Source organism: Poecilia formosa, unplaced genomic scaffold (genome assembly GCF_000485575.1).
Source record: "Poecilia formosa unplaced genomic scaffold, Poecilia_formosa-5.1.2 Scaffold327, whole genome shotgun sequence".
NCBI lineage: Eukaryota > Metazoa > Chordata > Actinopteri > Cyprinodontiformes > Poeciliidae > Poecilia > Poecilia formosa.
Genome location: NW_006800266.1, coordinates 102,058 through 125,276, shown reverse-complemented (window position 1 = coordinate 125,276; position 23,219 = coordinate 102,058). Strand labels below are relative to the sequence as shown.

Sequence of the window (23,219 nt, the reverse complement as noted above, 5' to 3'; positions counted from 1 at the left end):
GGCTTCAACAAAGGAACAGTAATGTGTCAATTGACTATAAAATTGTGCAAACTGGAATTACAAAAATAAGTTTGTTTAATGGAAACAAAGTAATTTAAAAACAAAAAAAACAACAAAAAAAACATGTTCTTTCATAAAAAAAATAAGTGTTTGTGCTCGGAAGAGGTGTTTTTTTAGTTGTATCAAAATTTGTGTATTTTGCAAAACTGAAATGGAAACACTTATTGCACCATGCGAGTCATGCTAGTTTGCAAACAGTAGTAAAGTGCTTATTTGTAGGTCCTGATCTCCTTGGACATTGTGTAGCTACACCAGAAGTCTCATCAACAATATAGTTAGTCATTTGAAAGTGTTGAGTCTATAGCAATTCAACGCAGACAACGATTTCCCAAAAGCTCCACTCCCAAGTATAAGAGGCGTGCTGCTGAAATGTGTAAGTTGCTGGCGAATAGATGAACACCAGCGCCGTGACCGAAACATGAACGGATCTCATGTATTTACATTCATCGCCACCATAATTTTTAATGACTTATCACATGAACATGTTTATCCAAGTGGGTTACTGAAGTGTGAATTTAATTGAATTTATTTGATGGAAAAAGCATAATTGCAAGTTTGTGTTGTTTGGACATTAGAATACAGAAAAAATTGTGCACACATTTGTGCAGGAAATGGTACGACTGTCTTGACGTGGTTTATTCAGGCTGCATGACAGCAAGATATTTGGCAGATCAAGGCTGAAAAAAAAAAAGCTTCAATATATTTAATGATCAAAGGAACTATTTCATGGAATTTCAGCACCGGATCACTTTACAAAGTGGAGTAAGAGATTTTAGGCATACTTAAATAGCTGGGCAATTTAATGATTCACAGTTAATCATCATACAGTGGCAGAAAACATGTATGTTACTGTTCATCAGCGTATAAAATTAATGCAGTTTAAAAAAAGAAAAAAAAAACTAACCACATTTCTAAATGTTGGAAACAGAAAGACAAAGAGGAAAAAAAGGTTCCTGTGATCAGAAAGTATTTTATCATATCCCCCAAGAGTTTTGGCACACTTAGAAAGAGCTTGCTGAACTACGTAGTTTTCCATGCCCACACCCTAAAACCCTCAGCCTGAAGAGAACTGCTTTACTCAGCATGAAGTGCAAAAGCTTTCATGGCAAAATGCAAACTAGGAGCTGGCAGGGCCAAATTTTCTTCATTCTGTAATTAAAACAGGAAGTTTCAATCGTGAAACATCTCATATGACGCAGCAAACATGCTAACATATTGTCTCCATATATTAAGGGTTCTCCAGTTCTTGGCAATTGCTCAAATGTTGCCACCGTCATTCCAAACTACAGAGGGCTCGTGGCAGAAATGATCAAGCTAGAGTTAAATGTCAAAAGGAAGAGAAAGAAATTAGTTTGGCTGTAGCAGACCACAGTTGTGGGAAGTGTGGTTCCATTAGCAGAAATGGATTGCAATTTGCTTGTTTAAGTGAGCAGCATCTGAACTGATGCTCTATAATTTCATTTTGTCACCAAAGTTGAGGACAGAAAAATTGGCACCATGAAATTAATACCAAACTGGTATCTGGAACGAATGGGCTACTTTCTGCCTCAGCCTGAAGGGACCACACAATGCTGTAGATAGTATGCCCACACAGTGACTCGCAAAAGTGTCTCAATGTAATTAATGGAAATTCAATGTGGTGGGCCATCACATCATAATTGTGAAGTGCAAGTGCAGCAAACCTTTGGGCTACTTTCCACCAGCGTTGTACATTTAGACACCAAGTCTTTTGCTCCAAGTCATTCCAACTGGATTAAGATTGCCAGAGGAGGTTTTCTTAAAAGTCTTCCCACAGAATGCAAACTGCACTTTAACTGCATTCTTCCACATGAATAGTAATCAAGAAAATGCAGTTAATGTATTTAAAAGGCCCAAAATATCATACAACACAAGAAAAATTAAGTTACAAATAGTACTAACAAAATTTTAAAGGTCAACAGCTTGCAGTTCTCTCTGATCACAATTATTACAAAGTCTGACCTCCGGATGCCAATTTTTTTGTCTGAAAAGTTGCTAAATATAGCAAAAAAGATGCCAAGATGGCAACAGAGGGATGACTATTGCTAACCAAACAGATGCTGATGTGACCTGCCGTGTGGGCCTGTCGATCTGCCCTCCTTCTCACGATGGAGCAAACGGCAACAGAAGCGAATTTTCAGATCTTTGCAGAGATAGATAAGATCCATTTCACATGAAAGTACAGCATGATGTTTCAACCACCATGTCAGTGGTGTGCTTTAACTGAAATGCAGCATGGTAAATTCTCTGTACAGTGCTTCATCAAGTCCAGAGGACCCCAAAGCACTTCAACCAGTCACACTGATGGCAGTAAGCTACTACAATGCAGCCACAGCTGCCATACTTCAAACAGATATTCAAACCTGCAACTCCCCGATTATGAAACAAGCTCCTACCATTGCTGCCACCATCGCCCCACATGGCCGTACCTTTTTCAGCAAGTTTTACCGTCTCCTCTATACAACTTGCGGCAAACTATAACTTGACCTCTTTCAAAATTCAGAGCCTGCCTTAGCATCCCCTACCACTGAGCTTAGCAGGTTTTCTGGGGGAAACCTTGTTGTGAAACAGTTGAAGGAATATGAATACATTGCTCATAATCAACTTTCACCACTGAGGTGTTAAAATACAAGTCAAGTAATTGAACTGACATTAATCCAGACTGTCCACTACACCTGAGTTTGTGTGTTGCAGAATGACTTTCAGATCAGTATGTTCAGATCACTAACATTATGAGAGGCAGATGTACGGGGTTGGCCTTTCTCCATTTCCGTTGGCTTCATTGGGGTCAATGGGCATCTCTCTATCCTTTAGTTCACATGCAGACACAGAGAGTCTCTCTCTGTGTGTGTGTGTGTGTGTGTCCCTCCGGTGTGTTGAAGGGGTTCTCTGTCTGCTGGGTAGGGGGGGGTTGAATAGTGTCCCTTTCACAGCTCTCCGACCAAGTGGCTGCAGTAAACGGACACAGGATAAAAGCTACTTCCCTTAAAATGAAAAAGAAAGACTACACATAGGCATCTATCATGTGCAAACGCCCACACATACGCTCAGCTCAGGCCGTTTTATGACAGGATCCATTCACCCTGAGGGCAGCGGTGCCTTCATTGGGAAAGCAGGTGTTGGGCCTCCCCTGCTTGCTCCAACACGTCCCGTGCTACTCCAGGATCCACTGTAAAAGCCGTAGGGGGTTTAATTCCTTATAATCCATTGCTAATGAGCTGCCATTATCTCCAAGTCTATAAATGACGATCATTCACCGCAGCAGTTTAACAAAGTGGACCATCAGCGAATGCCAAAAAGGCCACTCCTGACATTGCAAGCACTTCATCAACGTGTTAGAGTGAAAAGGAGGAAACAAGGCCCTGCTAACAGTAGTTTTATGGATCCTCAAAGCGAGGAGCGGCAATAAATAATTAAACAGTCAATCATAGAACAGAGATTATCTGAACACAGCCCTAAGGAAGCAAGAAGCCACAGTGCATTAGCAGCTTTAAACATAGCACAGTTAGAGTCTATGATATACAATCAGAATGGTGTTTGAATATCGTTTTATACTCTAACTCAGCTTTACACTTCTTCACAACAGAATCAACAATGTATCCTGACGTTTTCTTGTTAACAATTATACACTCAGATCCTCAAAAAACAAAAGTTTGTGACAAACATGTCATGATAAATTAACATGACTTAAATTAAGTCAATTAACAAACCAACTAATGTTATCCTTGTAAACATTTTTAATGTTTATTCCAGTGGTGTCAAAACATTTTGAAATATGGGCAAATATCAAGTTTAAAGTTCTCATGGGAAACAAAATTATGAATCAGTAACATGCTCAATAAACAACACAAGCAATATTTGTAAATTTAAAAGTTTTCAAATTTTTGGGGAAGGTTGGCTGAATATTTTTTTGTGTATTCTTAGAAAAAAGTGGATTTTAGTCACTTTTTAACTAGAAATATTTGCTACATTTAAAAAATCTGTTAAGTACAATATGACAAGTTGATTGCTATTACTGTATGCTGCTAACATTATACATTTCCTTCTTCTGAAGAAAATGTGTAATGTATATGTATGTTATGTTGACCCTCAGAAGGGTCAACAAAATGCAAATGCCAACACAATAACAAAAAAGTACAATGGATGTTATGCCAGAAAGTTAGTCAGGAATTGTATGCTAAAGCTGACCATGTTAAATCAGAAATTATGCTAAAATGGAAGCTATGCTAGCAACTTTCAGAATAAGAATCTCTTCCATTGTCATTGTGCATTAAAAGCACAATGACATTTTAAAAATGGCAACTTTCAAAGGCAAGTCAAATAATTGAGTGAAATAAAAGCAAATATCTCAATAAATATAAAAATATAGTAGAAACACAGATCAACTGGTATGTTAAGGAAAATAAATAAATAAATTATCAGGTTTTAGATGGATTAGCTGTTTTAGCATCACTTCCTTTGTGGTTTTTTTGTTGTTGTGTCATGGCTTTTGCATTTTGTTGACCCTTCTGAGCCACCGTACTGCATTGTGTCCCATGTTACTCGTCTCCTCCACTGTTTCTTGAACCAATTTCGCTCACATTAAGGCCCCAATAATAAAATAAACATTTTCATTTCTCAGGTATCAGCAGATATTTGAAGTAATGCTGTGTTACATGTGCTTATGTGCAGTATGAGCATTCCTTCTGAAACGGTGGACATGTTTGCTCACCGTTACACATCAACTGTACATTTCAAATCAGAAGTATTTTTCTCTGGCCTTTATTTATCTTAGCTTCCTAAATGTGTTGAAGCCACATTAAAACAGAACTTATTCCTGTTATTTTCAGTATCACTTGTATGAAAACAACCTAACCCAGTCTATCCTACCTGGACCCCACATTTCCTGACATGACATCTGAGCGCATTTAGAAAACATTTGATGATGTAGAATAATAATAATACAAAACGCAATACTCCAGACAGGGTGACCCGTCATGCAGATATGATGGACAGGAGCTGATGGTGCAGTAATTCAACATTCAACAGGCGGAAGGATCAAACAGCATCAATAAGAAAGGTGGTGGTGACTTAATGAGAAAGAAAGAGCAAGAACAAGTATGACTGACAGAAGCAGCTGAGGCTCCATTGAACTTATTACAGCTATGGTCCACAGGCTGCACTGAAAATTGGCAACACATAATGCTGATTAAATGTCCCTTGAACTCAGCCTCACTTGTTTTTTTGTGTTTTCACTTAACAACGAAAGAGAGAATGTTAGAAGGGTGGAGGTCAGATTAAAAAAGATCCTGTTGACAGAGGAAGACAACAGCAGAGCAAGGAGGAGCCAATAAATCATGCCACAATTACAGACTTCAGTTCTCAGGCCTGTCGGGGAGCCCAACTTAGGATGACAACATCAGAATACCCAAGGGTTGAATGACAAAGTACAAATGTAGCCTTCTAGAAAAAAAAAACTGCTTTTCATTGTTTTTTTCCTTTGTTTTGTGACATGCAAAAGATTCTGCAAGATAAAGATTGTAAATACATTTATTTCATACTTAACTGATCAATGCTGATGTACTATGCATGCTCTTTCATTCTCACAGCCTGGGACGGCATGTCTGGACATATCCTTTTAAGTAACTCGAAAGAGAGAACATGTGACCCCTGTCCTGGCGTGACTTGACTGGCTGCCTGTATATTTTAGGATTCATTTTAAAATTCTTATGTTCGTTTTTAAATCACTGCATAATCTTGCCCTGGCTTACCTCTCTGAGCTTCTTCACCCCCACATACCCTATCGGTCTCTCAGCTCAGCAGATCAGCTGCTCTTGGAGGCACCAAGATCCAGAAGGAAGCTCAGGGGGGACAGGGCTTTCTCTGTCATGGACCCCAAGTTATGGAAGGACTTGCCTTTGTACGTTAGAGAGGCCCCTTCACTGTCCACTTTTAAAGCTCGTCTTAAAACCCATCTATTTTACTTGGCTTTCAACTCCAGCAGGATGTAGTTTTAAATTGTATGTTTGTTTTTAAACTGTAAGCGTTTTTATTTTCTTTATTTTTTTTTATTGTTATGTTGTGTTTTAATGTACAGCACTTTGTATCAGGTGTGGTTGTTTTAAAGTACTTTATAAATAAAGTTGGTATGGTATGGTAAGTAGCTTCCTCTCACTTTATTTTATAAACCCCACTGATGGCTAACAAAATGGCTAACTTTGGCTAACTTAACTAACAGCTCTACACCAAACTTGCTGCCAACAGCAGCAAAAGTTGAACATTCCAACTTTCTTGTGTTGCGTTGCTAGCCCACATGTGCACATCTATGTGCACGAGCTCAAAAATTCACATGTGCAAATTTTGCCAGACGCTTGGCTGGAGCAGGGCAAGAGATTGTCGCCTCATTGCGCAAGTTCCATAGGAAACGAAGTTAGGGAGCAACGTCTCCTGCACAAGATGACATCGCAGCGTCAACTAGAGCTCCTGATGGTCACGGCCCACCCACATTCTCATGTTCACACCCACATATGGTAAGTGTCCTGTACTTGTACAGTGCTTTATCAAGTTCATAGAACCCCAAAGCACTTTACACTACAGTCAATTACTCACCGTAATGGTGGCAAGCTACTAGATAGTAGCCAGAGCGGACAGGAGCAACGGTGTCTTGCACCAGTGCTACCAAGCCCATTACCACCAGTTATGGTGAATGAAGTGTCTTGCCCAAAAACACAAAGAACAGAGTGAGACTTGACAATGGAGAAGGCTGCATGAATAAAGATCTGATCTGGTATTGCTGATTTAGCACAAGAAATGAAATGATAAACATGAAAAGTGGTCTAATACATCTATTATGACAGATATGAGAGGTCTTGACACACAGGGAGCAACGAACAACAGCAGATAAGACCACAGAATGTATTTTATTAAGCTAAAGCTAGAAGGCTTAAGCCAAGTCAAAGGCATTTAAATTCAGAACAAGTCCAGCTCAAGTGGTATCTCTGTGCCAGTCTGACGGTTTAAATTCAGGCTGACCATATGCTGGTATGAAACATGATGTCATCAAGCACGCGCTGCCAGAGTCATTGTGTGGCAGAATACTAACAAGGAGGTGGGGTGAGACGAGCATGTGCATTCATGTGTTTGTGGCTGGCCTGCATACATTACCACCTACTGCTTTGTACAGCCACCTCCCAACTGAGCTGAGTCTGCACACACACACACACACACACACACACGGCTGCCTTTTCTTTCACAGCGCTCAATAGACTGAGAAAGTCCTTTGTCGTCCTTCGTTGTTGTGACGACGTGCTTCAGTCCTGTGAATAGAGTTGTGGTCCAGCTTTCCCAATCAGTGGGCATTTGAATCAGTTTGTCACACTGTCTATGGACGCTTGAGCGCCTCTGCCTCACTGAAAGGCCAGTGATGTTGCTCGGTGGCTTTTTGTTTGTAATGATAAAAAAAATAATCCTTTCAGCCTTACTTTAGAGACATCTGGGAACGTTAAATACAATTTTCAGCCAGGATATTAGATTAAAGAGCAGAACTGAAATGGAAAAAAGCTGTATCCAGACAATTTCTGCGGCAATAAACCAGAATCTAACGAAAACAGCAATAAGCCTGCACCCAGGCTGGAGGATGCTTTCTGCTTTCCAGACACCAGTTTTAGAACTTTTATCACTATGAATCATGCAGTGTGTTTTCTCAGAAGGGTCCTGAACAAGAATAAAGAGCCCTTCATCTATTCCCAGAGGAACCCATTGCTGGCTGTTGAAACACTGGAGTGTGAGAATATGATTTGTTTTATTCATGGGGCTCGTGACCCCTGGCAAACCCCTGACTCATAACATGCTAAGTGGAGACAGCCCAGCGTCCCCTTCTGTCTCACCCATCTCAGCATAACCTCCTCTTGGTCGTCTCTCCCTCTCTCTGTCCCCATGCCTGGTATCCAAGGCGCCTCTCTAGATGCCGTGCATTTTCTGAATGTTTAGACAGGGATTCTGTGCTGCTGTTGTCCAGCAGCAGCATTTATCACCACACCAAGTTCCCTGACCAAAGAAATGTATTATACAACTTCAACTCAATACAGTTGTGGGTGCATTCACACCAGCCCTGTTTAGTCCACTTTAATCAAACTTTGGTTTGCTTGCCTAGAAAGTCTGGCTCCTTTGGGGAGGGGTGAATGTGCAGTCAAACTCTATCCGCCTACAAACTTAGCCTGTTTGGTTGAAGTGAACTCTGGCACCATTTGCATGCATATGTGAACACCAAGTAGACCATAGACCTCTCCAAAAGAAGGTCTATGGTCCAGAGCATTCTGGGTAAATACAACTGAAACAAATGCAAAGTCTAGTGCCAGTGGGAGAAATGACTCGAGGTCCTTTACCAAAGACAAAAGTGAAATCCTACATCCGCTAAAATCTGACCCCACTCCATATTTGTTTTAATTTTGTGAAAAACAAGTTGTGTTTATATCTTCTTCAGAGGTTTTCATGTAATTTCCTTCAGTGGTTATTGGTGCAGTGCCCCCAGAGGTGACAGGGGTTTGGCGAGGCGTTTTTCAAAGTGTTTGAGTTTTTTGACACAATGCATCTGAAAATGCAACAATATTGCATTTTTGGTCCCCAATCTAACCGAGTCTACCAAACTGTCAGGTGTGAAAACACCATTGGAGTGAGCTGTTAACAGAACACCATAAACTTTATGAAATTATAAAGCTCTAAATGTAAAATAGCATTAATGAAAACGAGAATGACAAACATTTAAGAATACACCCTCTTTTAGTTCAATATTTTTTATGCATCAGAGCCAAAACATTATTTGGTTTGGTACCTCCAAATTAAACATTTTTTTTTTATATTCCGGTCACCAAGGTGATGTTCTGGTGTATAACACTCTGGATGTGAAATAATGTACTTTCTTCCTCCCAAAACAGAAGATGTGTTTAATTATCATAAGCAGTGTTTCCATTTAACAAAGTTGAGGTGCTGACACAAACTTCTAATCTCAATGGCAGCCTGATAAAAGAGCTGGGTTCATTTTAATTTCACACTAGTTTCTCTAAATCTGTGTCGAGAAATTTGTGAAAAACCCCAACCCCTTTTTCTTTTCTTTTTTTCCCCAGCATCTTGGTTCTAGAGAGTGGTGCTATCTGACAGTTGAAGCACTGAGAAAACAATATAACAAAGCCCTGCATTAATATTTCACAAGCTTGGCCGGTCACTTGGATGTGCCGAGGCTGCCTACTTTCATCCCGGATGTGTTTTATCTGCAGCCAGGGTGCCCATGCTGACATAAAACCACTGAAGCTTTAAAAAACGGAGCAGTGACAGGCGTTCCTAATCCCCATTTCTTTCACAATCACCCTCCATGCTCTTACAGATTTTTTTTAAGTCATTAGGTGGCTGCTGGTGGGTACTTCCTGGTAATGTGGTCTTAGCATTACTGACTAACAGCTGGTTGTTCAACACTATTCTTACACACATGAACCACTGGAAGCAACAGCTAAATTCATACAGTAGATTGGGTTATGTTGATATGATTCAGGTGTAATTTGAAACTGATTACAAATGAAGTGAACACTTCATTTAATAACACATCTGACATGTCACACTTATTGATTTGGAAATCATAGTTAGTTGAGGAAACAGAAAACTGAGTTTGGGAAAAGCAAGCTTTTGGTTTTGTCCCCCATCCCCCAAAAAGCTAAAAAAAATAAAAATTAAAAAGCAGAGCTTTCTCCCTCCAGAAAATTTGCCAAAATTCATCTACCACTAATCTGCCATATTTTTGTGATAAAATATGACCAGGTAATTATGTTTTTTTAGCCAGCGTTATACTTAAATGTTGTCTAAAAACACAGTAAAATACAATTTCAACAAATACTATAAATTTTTGTGCACATCATTAAAATCTTAAATAGGATTTTAAAACAAGGTATGTAATGTTGGTTAAAGTAAAAATAAATTCAAACATGTTACCTAAAATGAACAATGATACTAAATATTCTAAAGGTACAAATTTCAAGGATTTGTTGCTTAATGTTTTATTTTGTTTCCCTAAATTCTTTTGATTAGTACCATCTGCTACTTGGTCCAGTATTGTGATTTGCTGTTTGTGATGTGGGCTGCTATTTATCCAAGTGAATGCAATATCTGAATTAAAATCCTGTCTGTGATTGCCAGGTTGTGTGGCTCATTTGCATAAACTTTATCAGCTTGCAAGCGCAGTCACAGAGACAAGCGCGTGCCAGAACAGGTTAAGATGTAAACACATAAGCCACATTATTCTTTGACCACAAACATAGATGTGTTCACATCAGTCTCACTGCGCGCTCAGGTTGGTGGTGCCAATATAACGTCACACATTCGACTGGTCTTACAATTAATAAATGAGATTAATAAAAGCTTGCCCAATAGACTTTTCTGGGATTTTAGCAGAAATGTGACGCCATACACTCAGGGTGTCAAGCTCATCTTCATTTTGAGGCACATCAATATCATAAATGTCCTCAAGCTGTTAAAATGTTGCATGTTTCTCTGCACTTGCCATTTTTTTCTTTCTCCAAAAGTTCAATAATATTTAACATCCTTTCACGTGAAGTAATGTATCACAATACAAATTAAAACAGATTTGATTTGGTAAAATAATATTCAAGCACTTATCTTGAAGTTCTACATCTGAGATATTTCAAAAATAGTTATGGCAGGTTAGATTTGTCCTGTCTTGGTACCAAAAAGTCCCTAAAATAATGCAATAGTTTTGAAAATATTGTTGTTGTTTTTTTTTACTGGTGTTTTTTTCAACATCATAATTATTTTGGCCTATTAAACATTTATATTATAATTTCATTTATGTAATAAATGCAATTGTTTTCAATTTTATATTTTATTTTTTAATGGTCATTGAAGTACTGTACTAACAATATTTGTGATTGCTTTATATAATTTATATAATTTCCCACCTTTAAGCACACACTTCTCCAGCTACTCAAAGAGATGATTCAACAAAAAAGGTAAAATTCAATGGTCAAGAGACCATTTACTGCTCTTCAAGTGCAAAACACTTGAAGAGCCAATGGCCTAATGACCAAACCCAATGACTACTTTGAATCATTACTTCATTACCTAAAATGACCAAAATTGCAATATTTTTCATAACCAAGCAGCCCTAATTTGTACACTGCAAGAAAACCACGAAATGCTAACAGTCAGCAGCTAACAATGCATAAATTAGTGCATGCTTTGTAGCTAAAATAAAAAATTAGGACACCGTTTGTTGTTTTTCTGGCCTATACTTGATCAAAACGCAAAACTGATTGAAATAAAAAATCTTAAAATGTTTTCATAAAAACAATACCTTATCTCAAGAGACCAGTAATAAAAAAGGTAATTACAAACACAAAGGGATGTTAAACACAAAATACCTTAGCTCATGATATTTCATAGAAATTTGTATTTTTTTTCCATGCCAAACAAATTAAAGTCTAGTTGATTTGGCTTTCTAACAGATTGTTTAGGAAGAGTGGGCAGGTGGGAATGCTATCGTGGCCTTCTGTCAACATAACGTGATGGACAGCTTCATTAGAAAGAAAATAGTCCCCCCACCACTGCAGAGACATGCCTTTGTCCCCCCCTTGGCTTCCCGGGATTGGGCGAGAGGACAAACCGAGCGGGTCTTTTAGAGTGGGAGGTCTTCAGTTGTCAAATGCTTAATAGACTGTGCTTTCTCCATCTTGCTCAGGAACACGCACAAAACAAGTACGTACACACATTATGCCTAATACTTGAGAGACATTACCATGCTTTCTGAATGTGTGGCAGAAAAATCAAAGATGATTGATGAGTGGAGCCTGCCTGCGCTCGAGGACAGAGGTGCGTGATTGTGATCTGGGGACAAAAACGACTCATTGTGAAAGGTTAAGTATATGATAACAGGAAGGAACTGAGAGGATTTTACATGTCATTAATCAAATGAGCAAATGCCTCGTTTTCCCAAGTTGACGCCTCTCTCAATCAATGACCAACAACGTCATTGTCCTATTGTGGGAATCAGCTGTCCTAACATTTATTGTCATATTGTCCCAACTTGAACATCAAGCTTAGAGTCTGCTCTGTTGTGGTGAAATGCTTTCTTTGAGATGGGAAGAGTGCTGGATTAGAAGAAAGTCTGAACTACACAACCTCTGAGTCTCTAAGAGGTTGTGTGGTTGCAAATCAGCAAAATCTAGACAAATGCCAAAACCAAACTGCACCAGGAAGCATTCAGAGGTCTTTGTTCGAGAGGGGGCATAGGCATGGACCCAACACTAATATGGCTAATGGCTTAGGGAACCCCACTGCTTCTCTAATTGAAGCTGGCTCACCGACGTCCAGGGTGTAGAGAGAGGGAGACTGAGATAAGAAACAGCCAAGGAGCGAGAGGGAGAAACTGGGGCAGGGGTTAGGATAAGGTTTAACTGTGATCTGGAAAAGCAAGAAGGGGAGGGGGTGTAAGGAGCCTGCAGGTGTGTGTGTGATGGGGAGGAAGGGGGTGTACATAAGGACTGGATAGCCAATCATGATATTCCCCGAAGGCTCAGGACACCTGGGATCATCAATGATTGATCAAAATGGAAGGTTTAACCAAGAAAGAGATTGGTTAAAAAGAAAAAAAAAAAAAAAACAGGAACTCGAAGAACGAGACTTACAAAGGAGCTGTGTGTTTGCGTGTGTGCGTGTGCGTGTGAATGTATAAAAATGGATGAGGAAGTTCTACTAGGAACAAAAAACAAACATGATAAAAAATAAAAAGCAACAGTGATGAAAAAGAAATACAAATTACATTAAGAACCAGACAAAAATGACACATTGTGTGACCTGGAGAAAAAAAAAGGGCTGACGAAGTAAAAACAGCCCCATCAAAGGTTTTGGATGTACTCAGACAAATAGAATCTTGAGATTGCAGTGTGGTGCAATTTACTGTAGTGTACAGATGTGAAACTCCTCAAATTTGAAAGGAAATATGTCATTGCAGTTGAAAAAACCTGCAGTGTTTGAGAAGTTCAACTATATTATTAGTTACAGGAAAATGTTTTGAACAGTTTCCATACGGGACATTCTGTACAGACTGCACTTCTATTATACCAACCTGAGGGGAGCTTATAACAAGAGAGATGAAAGTCATTTTCTAGAATGTGTTCATAGTCTACTGGCTATGATACTCAATTGATTGGTTGGTACAAGGAATTGTATTGTGGAACAATAGAGACTGATTTCTGAATTTGGAACCAATATCTCGTGTTTCATAGGAATTTATTTTCAGCAAACATCACACATATATTTATCACATGTGAGATTGAGCAGTTTCGTACATCTGCATAATAAAAAATTATAATGCAGTAGAACCCCTCATATTTGTGGCTTAATATTTGTGGAATCACGTTTGCAAATTTTTCTGTTTAATGAAAGTCCACATTATTTGCAGACTTTCTAAAATATTTAAAAGAAAATGGCTACATTTCAATTGCAATTGTATGTAAAACTTCATCAATGTTCTGCTAATGCCGAAATACACAATTTCACAATGGTGGTGTTTCCATTTACTAAGCAATTAAAATCCCACGTAAATAAGTGTGTTCACTTGATAAGTCACTGAAAAACATGCCACCCCATCATGCTCCTACCACTTCCTGTTGTCTTCATCTTTTCTGCCAATAGTAACATCCAGTTTTTGATAAGTAAATCATGTGAATCATGATGTGAAAAAACTGTTTCCATTGCAGTTTTGTGAAATACACTAGTTTTGATACATGCAAAAAAAAACAACAAAAAAAAAAAACACATTGTCCTAGTGCAAATACATATCAAAAAACGTGAGTTGTTTCAAAATTGCTGTTTCAGTTAAGCAAACTTTGTAATTTCAATGTGTGCAATTTTATGGTCAATGGAAAGATGCTGAATTTGGTGCCTTTCAGTAAAAAGCCGACTTTTCTAGATTTCAGAGATAAACTTGTTGACATGCTTACTTCCTTCCATAAAAACAACACAATGCACATGTCTCAATTTAAACTAATATCCTTTCAGGTCTCTAGAGGATTTTTTTGACTCTTCTATAAGATTAGCACGCCTGGTTAGATTGCCAGAACATCTCCAGTAATACACCTTTTTGGATAAATCTCAACATATGCCTTGCATATTTTTGATAGTTGTTTGAATCTAAATTAGGACCGTGCATGGGTTAGGCTGTAAACATATTTTAATTGGCACAGTTTGGACACGAAGGGCTTGGCTGAGCACTGAAACGTGTAGTTCTCAGGGGGATGGCTTTTGAGTAAAGCAGATTGGCCTCCAGGGTTGCCTGGCATTGTTGCTGAGTCTCCGAATAAAGACCCAAATCCACTCCCTCTGTCAGGACTGCTGCTAAGAAATACATTATTAATGAGAAAAGGCTGACTGATGCTTGGGATTAATTACAGTAGCTTTGAGAAAGCCCCCACCCCCCTCCACTCTCCAACCACTCTTATTTTTGCTTTTTTTTTTCAACCCCCAAAAAGGCTGCATCTAGATTCTTATAAAGGCTGAAAAGACTGATAGGGAAGATCCACTTCTCCATCAATCACACATAGATGTGTGATTTATGCCCATTATGCTATAAGTGATGCTCTGGAGCATTTTTAACATAATGTTTATTGACAAAAACTAACATGAGTTGAAATCCTGTATAAAATAGATTTTAATATATATATATATATATTAAAGCAAAAACAGTCAAATGGATACTGCTGCAACATTCAATTGGTCAGTAACTGCAGATGCTGATTTTCCCTAGATTGGGTCTGACTGGTGACTGAATTTTTCTTTTAATTCATCAACAGGCCTGTCACAATAAGCAATAAATCAATGAATCACATGATAAATTAAAACCTTGATCATTTCTATTTGCATGATTTATCATTTGTCTTTGTTCTCTTTTTCTTTCTACCAAAACTGAATGACAAAAGTCTTTAGTCTGGTGCTTTGAACACTGTGTTTGATCATTTCTAATAGAAAAATCTAAAAATGAGCAAACCTGAATTAAAACTATTACACAATTAAAGTTTAGAAAAGTTGTGAAAATATAGAAAGAAGCATTTTCAAACCTGTGTTTGGTAAAGAAGACATCAAATGGATAGGCCAAACATGGATTGAGATACTTTACACCAGTAACAGATTATTTAGTTTCAATTTGTGAAACCTCTACTTCATTGGTAAAACATACGGTTCAATATAGTCAACCATATTTGAAGATTATAGGTGTTCTACAGAAATGGCAAAGCTTTTATGTTTGATTATATAAACCATAATTCCCATGTCCTTTTTCAGTTTGTGAATCACCTGTTAACTACGACTGACCTTCTGTGTACACCAACCAATTAATTACTTCCAAATCAAACCAAATCAGATAAAATACAACAGACCTATCGTTTTATTATCATTTGGCCATCTGGTTACATGAGAGGAGAATAATTTCTTCCTATACGAAATGAATGATACCTTACTTTAAACGTTAAAGTGGACAACATTAAACGATAAATAATTAACACTTCCTTGGTGTCCCATAAAGCAGACATGTTCTGGGAACAATTTTTGTCCATATAAGTCAATAACAAAGGCCTGGACAAAAGGTTACAACGGGGTGATCACCATCCAAAAGCAGCAGAACCTCATCCTTCCCATTTATCATCCTTGAAGCACACAAAAGACGGCAAAAAAAAATAAAAAATACTCATTGTCGCTCAGGGGGAGTTGTTGTTAGTTTCAATTAGCGGAGCCAACATCTGACATTGGGACGCAGGAGTCTCTATTGATTGGCTGACGCTATAGAAATGCATGTGTCAAGGGCAACTGGGGTCAAACTGTAGATCCCACAATAAGAAAAAAAAGAAAAAGATACAAAGAATGACATGAGAGAGGGGAATAAAGGCAGGCAGACAAGGCCGATGTAGACAGGATTCTGTAAAGAAAACGAAGATCCATTTAGACAGAAGGAAGAGAGTATAGTATAACCTGCTGCAGGAATATCTAATTAAAATCCTTCTGGATCCCAGAGAAAGCAGCAGAGAAGGGTTAAAGCTTGTGTAGAACTGGGAAAGATTGCAGAAGTGTGTTTGAGAGCCTGGCAGGAGGGGCGAACCGGCAGCTGAATAAACAGACTTGATCCAACCACTGTTCAACTAATGGACCGGCCGTCCACCTAGGAGCATTACACTGGTCTGTTTCTCATATTGCCAGCAACCACTTTAATGTGAAAGCCCAACCTCCTGATAATAGGCATGATGCACAACCTGTGAGCAGACCCTGGTGTGCACCAAGAATAACAAAGAAGAGGACCCACCTGGAGACGGCGCGACCAGCTACCATCTGTCTGCAAGTCAGGGCATCATGTAGCCAGGTACAATTAACGGTCTCTATGGCAATGAACTTGGTCTACCTCTAGCCAAATAACTCTTAAATGAAGGTGTTTCCCCCAGTATATAATGGTACTAATCTGAAGAAACACAGTCATTCCCATGCTGTTACACTTTGAGCCCAAGATTAGTAATTTTTAAGCTTTATAACACAAAGTCACTTGTATGGTTTTTAAGACTTATGTCTGAACTAACAAACTGCTTATGCCTAGTTCACATGGCATGGTTTTTATTCCGATAATCTTAAGGATGTTCCAATTATTGGGATGGCTGTTAAAATAATCTTAAGAGATATTCCTGTCGTGTGTAGTGTGTTAAGAGTCTTCAGGTCCATTTGCTGACCTAAAATCAGGGATATTTAATATGTCGGATCACTAGCGGAACAAGTCAGCATCGGGTCGGGGGGCGGGGCCAATTACCGGGCCCCTAACCAATCACCGGGCTCCTTACGTGGAGTGAAACAAACTGTTGAGCAGGGGGGGAGGGGTGTATTTAACATGAAATACACCCTTCTGAACAAGCGAGGGCGCACTTTCTCTGTCTATAATCACATATTTCAATGACTTGAAACCATTCCTCCCTCCCTGGCACCTCCAGCCCCAGGCCCCCATCCGGCTCGGTTTGGGGGGCAGCAGCCCCCCCAGCCCCCGCTATAGCTCCGCGCCTGTGTCGGATTGTCTTGACCTCAACACTACCAGGTCACACTAGCAACAATTGACTTTGGTGTGGAAATTGTTAGCACAGCAAAACACAGATCAAAATAAGCTAGACTCTGAATTGAACAGTCAAACCAACAACTCTCGGGTCGTTGTCTCTATTTATAAAGCTTAACATCCTCCACAGCTATCGCAGCTACAAGGTGGCAGTAATGTATGAAGTAGCCTCACAACCTGATAAGGGATGCTATGCTCAGCACCATCATAAGGAATGAGCTTGACTTGTAATGCCAAAAAATAAAAAAATTAAAAACATCAAGCATTCGATAACATCAAGGCACAGAAATATTAATCATTAGAACTATTAGCCTATAAGTGAACAGTAGGATAAGAAGTTATGTTGTGAGAAGCAAGACTTGTGACAAACAGACCTGTTTGCCAATCTTCATCCCTGCCATATGGACACAGCCATATGGCCAATAAAACTGTATTTAACGCTGTGTCCCTAAATCCTACAAATGGTTGCTAATATTAATCCTCTCATAATGATCCTATCATAATACTTCAGAAGATGCAGTCCCCCACTGATAATAAAGCTGAATTTTCTCTCTCTTCAATTTCTCCCATCTGATTGTTTTTTCCTTAGAATATCTACAACTTTTGACCAACTTACAACTTTTCATCATAGTTTTTTGTTGTCTTGTTTCTGCTAAGCTCTTCTTTCTGTTTTTGATCTAATACTTTACAGGGGGGTACAGGTCTGAGCTGCAGGTGTCCCCATTGACGGATGATGATGCACATTACAGAGGGATAATTTGTCATATGATCTGTTTTTCAGGGGAATCCTACAGAGTGCTAACCTGACACACCAGATGGTGTGTTACACAGAGCAGTCTGGAAAGTCCTCAGCAGACAGCATTTATCAAAGAGCAGGCATGTTGCTCAATCAACTGCTCAGTCATTTTTGAAACAAAGTGCCTATTATAAGGATACTTCAACTACTCACATCAATGGACCAAAGGAATCAACCACTCAGTGACTGCTAAGCACCTAAACTGCTTATAAATACCTTCATTTGAAAATGGTTGGTCTGAAGGTTTCTGGTTATGCCACAAAGGGATAGTTGGAGCCCTGTAGTGTTGTGTTTTGACATTCCACAATCTTCCTAGTAAAGAATTTACACATAGACAAGTTTACTTACTTTTTTCTAACTGTACTGTCTGACCACGGTAAAAGCAAATTCCAAAAATATTCTTATTGGACTTGAGCCCACAAAAAAGTAATTTACAACAAGACATACAACGTTCTAAAAAAACAGTAACATTTTTACAACATTTTTTTTTTCAGGCAGGGTTGTCACGATTGTAAAATTTCAAATTTGATACAGACACTAAGGAAAATACTCGAAGCCTTTTTTGGTGCCGCGGCAACATTATTTATTGATGGTACGGGTTCTTTGTGGGTAAAAGCAAAAAAACATGATTAATTACAAGATAAGAATATTTTAGCTTCCACACCAATAAGTCGCTTAAAAAAAATCTAAAAATTTAAAAGGGTCACTTCCTGTTACACATAACAGTAGATGAGAAAATGCTAAAAGTGTAATTTTAACCAGGCATTGTTTTATTTTATTAACTGTTTATCTACAATTTCTCTCAAAAATCAGCCATAGTGTTATAGTGTTAGCATGAGGTCTCCAACACTAATTTCCATGTCCCTCTGCTTCATAGGGATTTCTATTTTGACGCAATGAGCATCTTTGAAGAATTCATTGTCGTAGTTTTGATTATGTCAAAATATTGAATATTTTGACAACTGTGTGTTTTAAATAACTCAAAGGTACTAAATTGGCTTAAATCAATCCTTGCTTATATATGTTTAGAGAAAACAATGCAACTTAAATCTTATGAAGTAAAGCCATAGTAAAGTTTTGAAGACCATCTCTGTGATTGTTGGAATGTCGGATTGAACCCAGGAAGAAGACAGAATTAAACTGCCCACCAACTGAATGACAGATTGTAGGTGCTTTGACCCATTAATGAACCCATTATGGCTTCATATTCTGTGTCTGAGACATGCTTATGAGATTTATCGGTGTCTGAGCTTAATCAGTCTGGAAAATGTGATGATTGCAACATGACAGGCAAGAAACTTCTGGAAACATATCAAGTAGAGGTAAATAGCGAACTAAAGAATTAAGATTAGGATTAAGGCATTGTCCAGTAACGGGTTCTCATAGTATGACAATCATGTTTACAGCTGCTAACGTAGTATAATTATCGATTACTAGACTTGTATCATTAAAATATTTTGTATTCTTGACGTTGACACAAAGTCAAAGTCAAGAAGATTACCAAAGTTGCTGGTAATCTTCGCAGTTTGTAAACTTTGATTTCAAAACAGAGCGACGGGAAAGCACCTTTTAGCAATTAGCTCGATTAGCATTAGTACCTGGAAACAGCCGTCTTTCTGTGTATTAGCTAGAAAGTGTAGATCTATCATTCTGAGATTTCCAAAAGCCTCTTAATATTTTCAAAACCAGCATATTCCAGGTTCAATACAATAAAACAGAGCAGCTTCTCTGGAAGCTTAACCATCCTGTTATCTGCCTAAAGTGAGGATTGCCTGAACAAAGAGCCAAAATGTCTTGTAGAAAATGTTTTTCTTTCACAGACCTTTTTAAACCTCTTGCACTTACTCTGACTTCATTTTAAACAACTCACTGTGACTGAAAATGGCCATCATTTGTCATTAAACCTAGTAAACCTAGTTAAAAAAAACTGATACGCAAGAGGGCAGAAAATTTTGCAAGGGAGCAGAGAGGTTTACAAGCACAGATTTGATGTGTGCAGGGAAAAAGTTTGCGTGCTAGTAGAAAATGTGAGAGAGAACAGAAAATATTTGAAACAGAAAATATTTGTAAGAGAGCAGAAGTTTTGAGATTGAAAACTTAAGTTCTCATCTTATGGCAGTAAAATTCCCCCCATATATGTACATCTCTTTTACAATTCCAGTCCAACGAAATGAAATGGTTGAAGTAACTTTTCAGAAGTAGTATATGAAGAGGTTTCTGTCTACAGGTTAGTTATATACAAATTAATTCCTCATGTTCTAATTCCAAATAATTTAGAGCAGAACTAAATCAATTAGTTTTAAAAATACTACTTGCTTATTTTGGGAAGCAAAACATTTCAAAAGTGATTTCCTCAATTGACATTTTTATCACTTGAGGAAATTACATGATAGCATTTGTAACAGAACACAGTTTTAGTTTGCTACTAGTTCAGAAACTCAGATTCCTACACAAAAACACCACAACAATAGCAGAAAACATCTGCATCAGTTTCATATCCTGCATATGAATACAGCTGAGTACGTTTCTGCTTTTCCAGGCTGAAACCACCAACCACAATACAGAAGCATGTGCTGGAATAGCTACATATTTTTACTGCTGGTGCAAGAGAGAATGTCACATTTAGGGGTCTCCATAGATTTGGTGGTAAAAATCTATGCCCTGACAAACTGTTCCCGCCATGCTAGATTATTTTTGTTGCACTTAATAAAAAACCTTGATCCATAAATTCTTCATTTTGTTAAGCTGGGGGCAATGACTACTTAATCAAATGCATATTTCATTAGCATGTGAGAAAACTGTTGTTGATCAGTAATAATTAATTCACTTTTACTCAACCTCCTGCTGAGTTATGAGGCTTTCAAGAGAGATTTCACAAGACCAATCTATGTCTTACTAACAAAGGCTGAAGGAAAGAACCAACACCCCCTTTTTTTGTCTACATGTATGCGGATGGTGTTGGGTATGCAGAGATTTTAGCTGCCATTTTTGTCTCACCCCAGATCTGAATAAGTACTGGACAGAAGGAAGGTCAGCCCCCAGGAACTGCCATGCAGACGGTTTGTTGCAGTTTGGACCTGTCCTGATTTGTGGACATGTACAGACCCGGATTAGCTAATCAGGAGAATTGGGATATTTCCCAGGAGGCCGGTCTGATGTTTTGTCTGAAGGGTTGGTTTCCTGGTTTTACAGAACAGTGCTCTATTATAGATCTAACATTTAAGATTATAATTACATCATGTTAATAAATACTAATAAATTATATTATTATAATTGTCATTTTTATTATTATTATTGTAGCCTCAGTTTCCAGTTCTTACCTGATAGCAGTTGGACCCTTTACATTCTTCTGACCCAGTGGACCATTTGCTTCAAGGATTGACGTTTTGTACATAGAGAGAAGGTTTCCATCTACTGTCTGCCTGTTCTCCTCTGACCTCATCTAGGAAATGTTAGTCAATACCCTTGTTTATTCCAAAGCCATATTTGCATACATATAACTAAATACTACATGAACATTATTAATTCAGCTTAACAACATGTACTGGTTTGTCATGTTAATAAGCAACCATGCTTTCCTTGCGGTTAACTGCCAACCAGATGCTGACTTTTGCCACGACTGAACAGGTCAAACAAACAGACTAAATGATTTCCTCTTTTTTTTCTCCAGCAGCTGCTGCTCTTGGAGCAAGTAGACACAAATATGTTGTTTCTCAGCTGTAATCCACCCAAGAGCCAAGGTCCTTTACTGAATTATTCTGTTCTGCTTGTCTCCTCATCTAATAAAACACTGAATGAGCAGCCACTCAAAAGGCAATGGAAGGGATTGGCAAAAGAAGGGCATCTGTCAGACCTCGTGAGCAAGACGACAGTCATTTAAAGCCCCTTTTCAGGTTAAACTTCTGGGCGAATCTCACACAGCTTCCTGGGGAGCCGCTGGTTTTGGCCAGTTTAAGGGGAACAAGTTAATATCGTGCTAATTGACATGGGGAGAGAATAAAGAATATGGATTACAGAATAATCAAGTTCTTCTACTTCCTGTACACATGAAACAAAGTATTTCTAATTAAGGATCAGCTTAAGTTCTGTCAGACATTTTTGCTCAATTGTGCTTCTTTTTTGTTCCTCCCTTCTGGATTTTCAAAGTCGAGAATCTGAAGCGTACAGAACTTAAAAGGTGAATTTGGTCGAATTTATTAGGCCACTGACAACCCAGATCCAGGCCAGGAAGTAGTTGGAGTTTAACACACCTCTCTGGAGCTTCTGCAGTGTTTACCCACCAATTACTACATTGAGACAGAGTCTTGCTCATGGACCAAAACGGATTAGAAGAAAAGAAAAGGAAGAAAAGAGAGAAGTAAGGAAAACAAGAATAAAAAGGAAAACAAAACTGTAAAGAAGGACAAATAAAATTTCAAAGCATCTGGTAGCCACACTGGAACATCCACAATGTTTCACTACTTCTTCCCACCCCATAAAACGATGGCACACTCAGCTTTTAAATGGAGTTTAAAATGTTCAAGAATAGCTTCAATATCTCCCTCCTGCTGGTTGCTGCTGCTCTCATTCACAGAACTAGTTGTGGTTCATGGAAATTGTGTGAGCAGCAGCAAATAATGAGTGAAAACACCAACCTCTCTATAGAAAATAATGGAGCTTTGGCAAACAAAGGAAGTAGTTTTTTTTCCCAATAAGGAACCCTAATTACAGTAAAGAATTATGGCTTTGTGTTTCATTCGCCCCCTATTGTTTATTCAGTTCACAACTAAATAAAAAACAAATCCTCCCATAAACATGTCCATAATGAATTACTGCTCTCAATTACTAGTTCCTAGATGTTTTAATAGAGCGTGTGCAGTAGAGAGTAACATCCGTCAGACAACATGGCTTTTCATGAAGGCTGCAAAAACTTTCCACATTTAAAATTGGTGTAGAACTCGCCCAGATTTCCTCATGGCTCCCAATTTTCTTCCTTCACCATACTGCAATGGTGACCAAAGCATGGCCCAAGAGCCATCTGTGGCCCTGGAAATTATTTTGTTCAGTCCCTGACCACAAGTCCAGAAAATGATGGCACTTGATAAATTCAATGTCTGTTACTGGCTTCAAAATGGGTGACTGTATAATGTTTTTATCCTTTCAATATGTAAAGCATTTTGAATTGCCTTGTTGCTGAAATGTTCTTTTTGAATAAACTTTATTGGTCAAAGCCAAAAATGGTGTGTGTGT

General features: G+C 38.4%; 1 protein-coding gene across 2 annotated transcripts in view; it reads right to left on the bottom strand.

Annotated features, from left to right (window-relative positions):
• The window catches only part of LOC103152768 (plexin-B1-like), an 81,384-nt gene that overhangs the window by 47,729 nt on the left and 10,436 nt on the right, over positions 1-23,219 (bottom strand). The gene's annotated exons all lie outside the window — the stretch shown is intronic.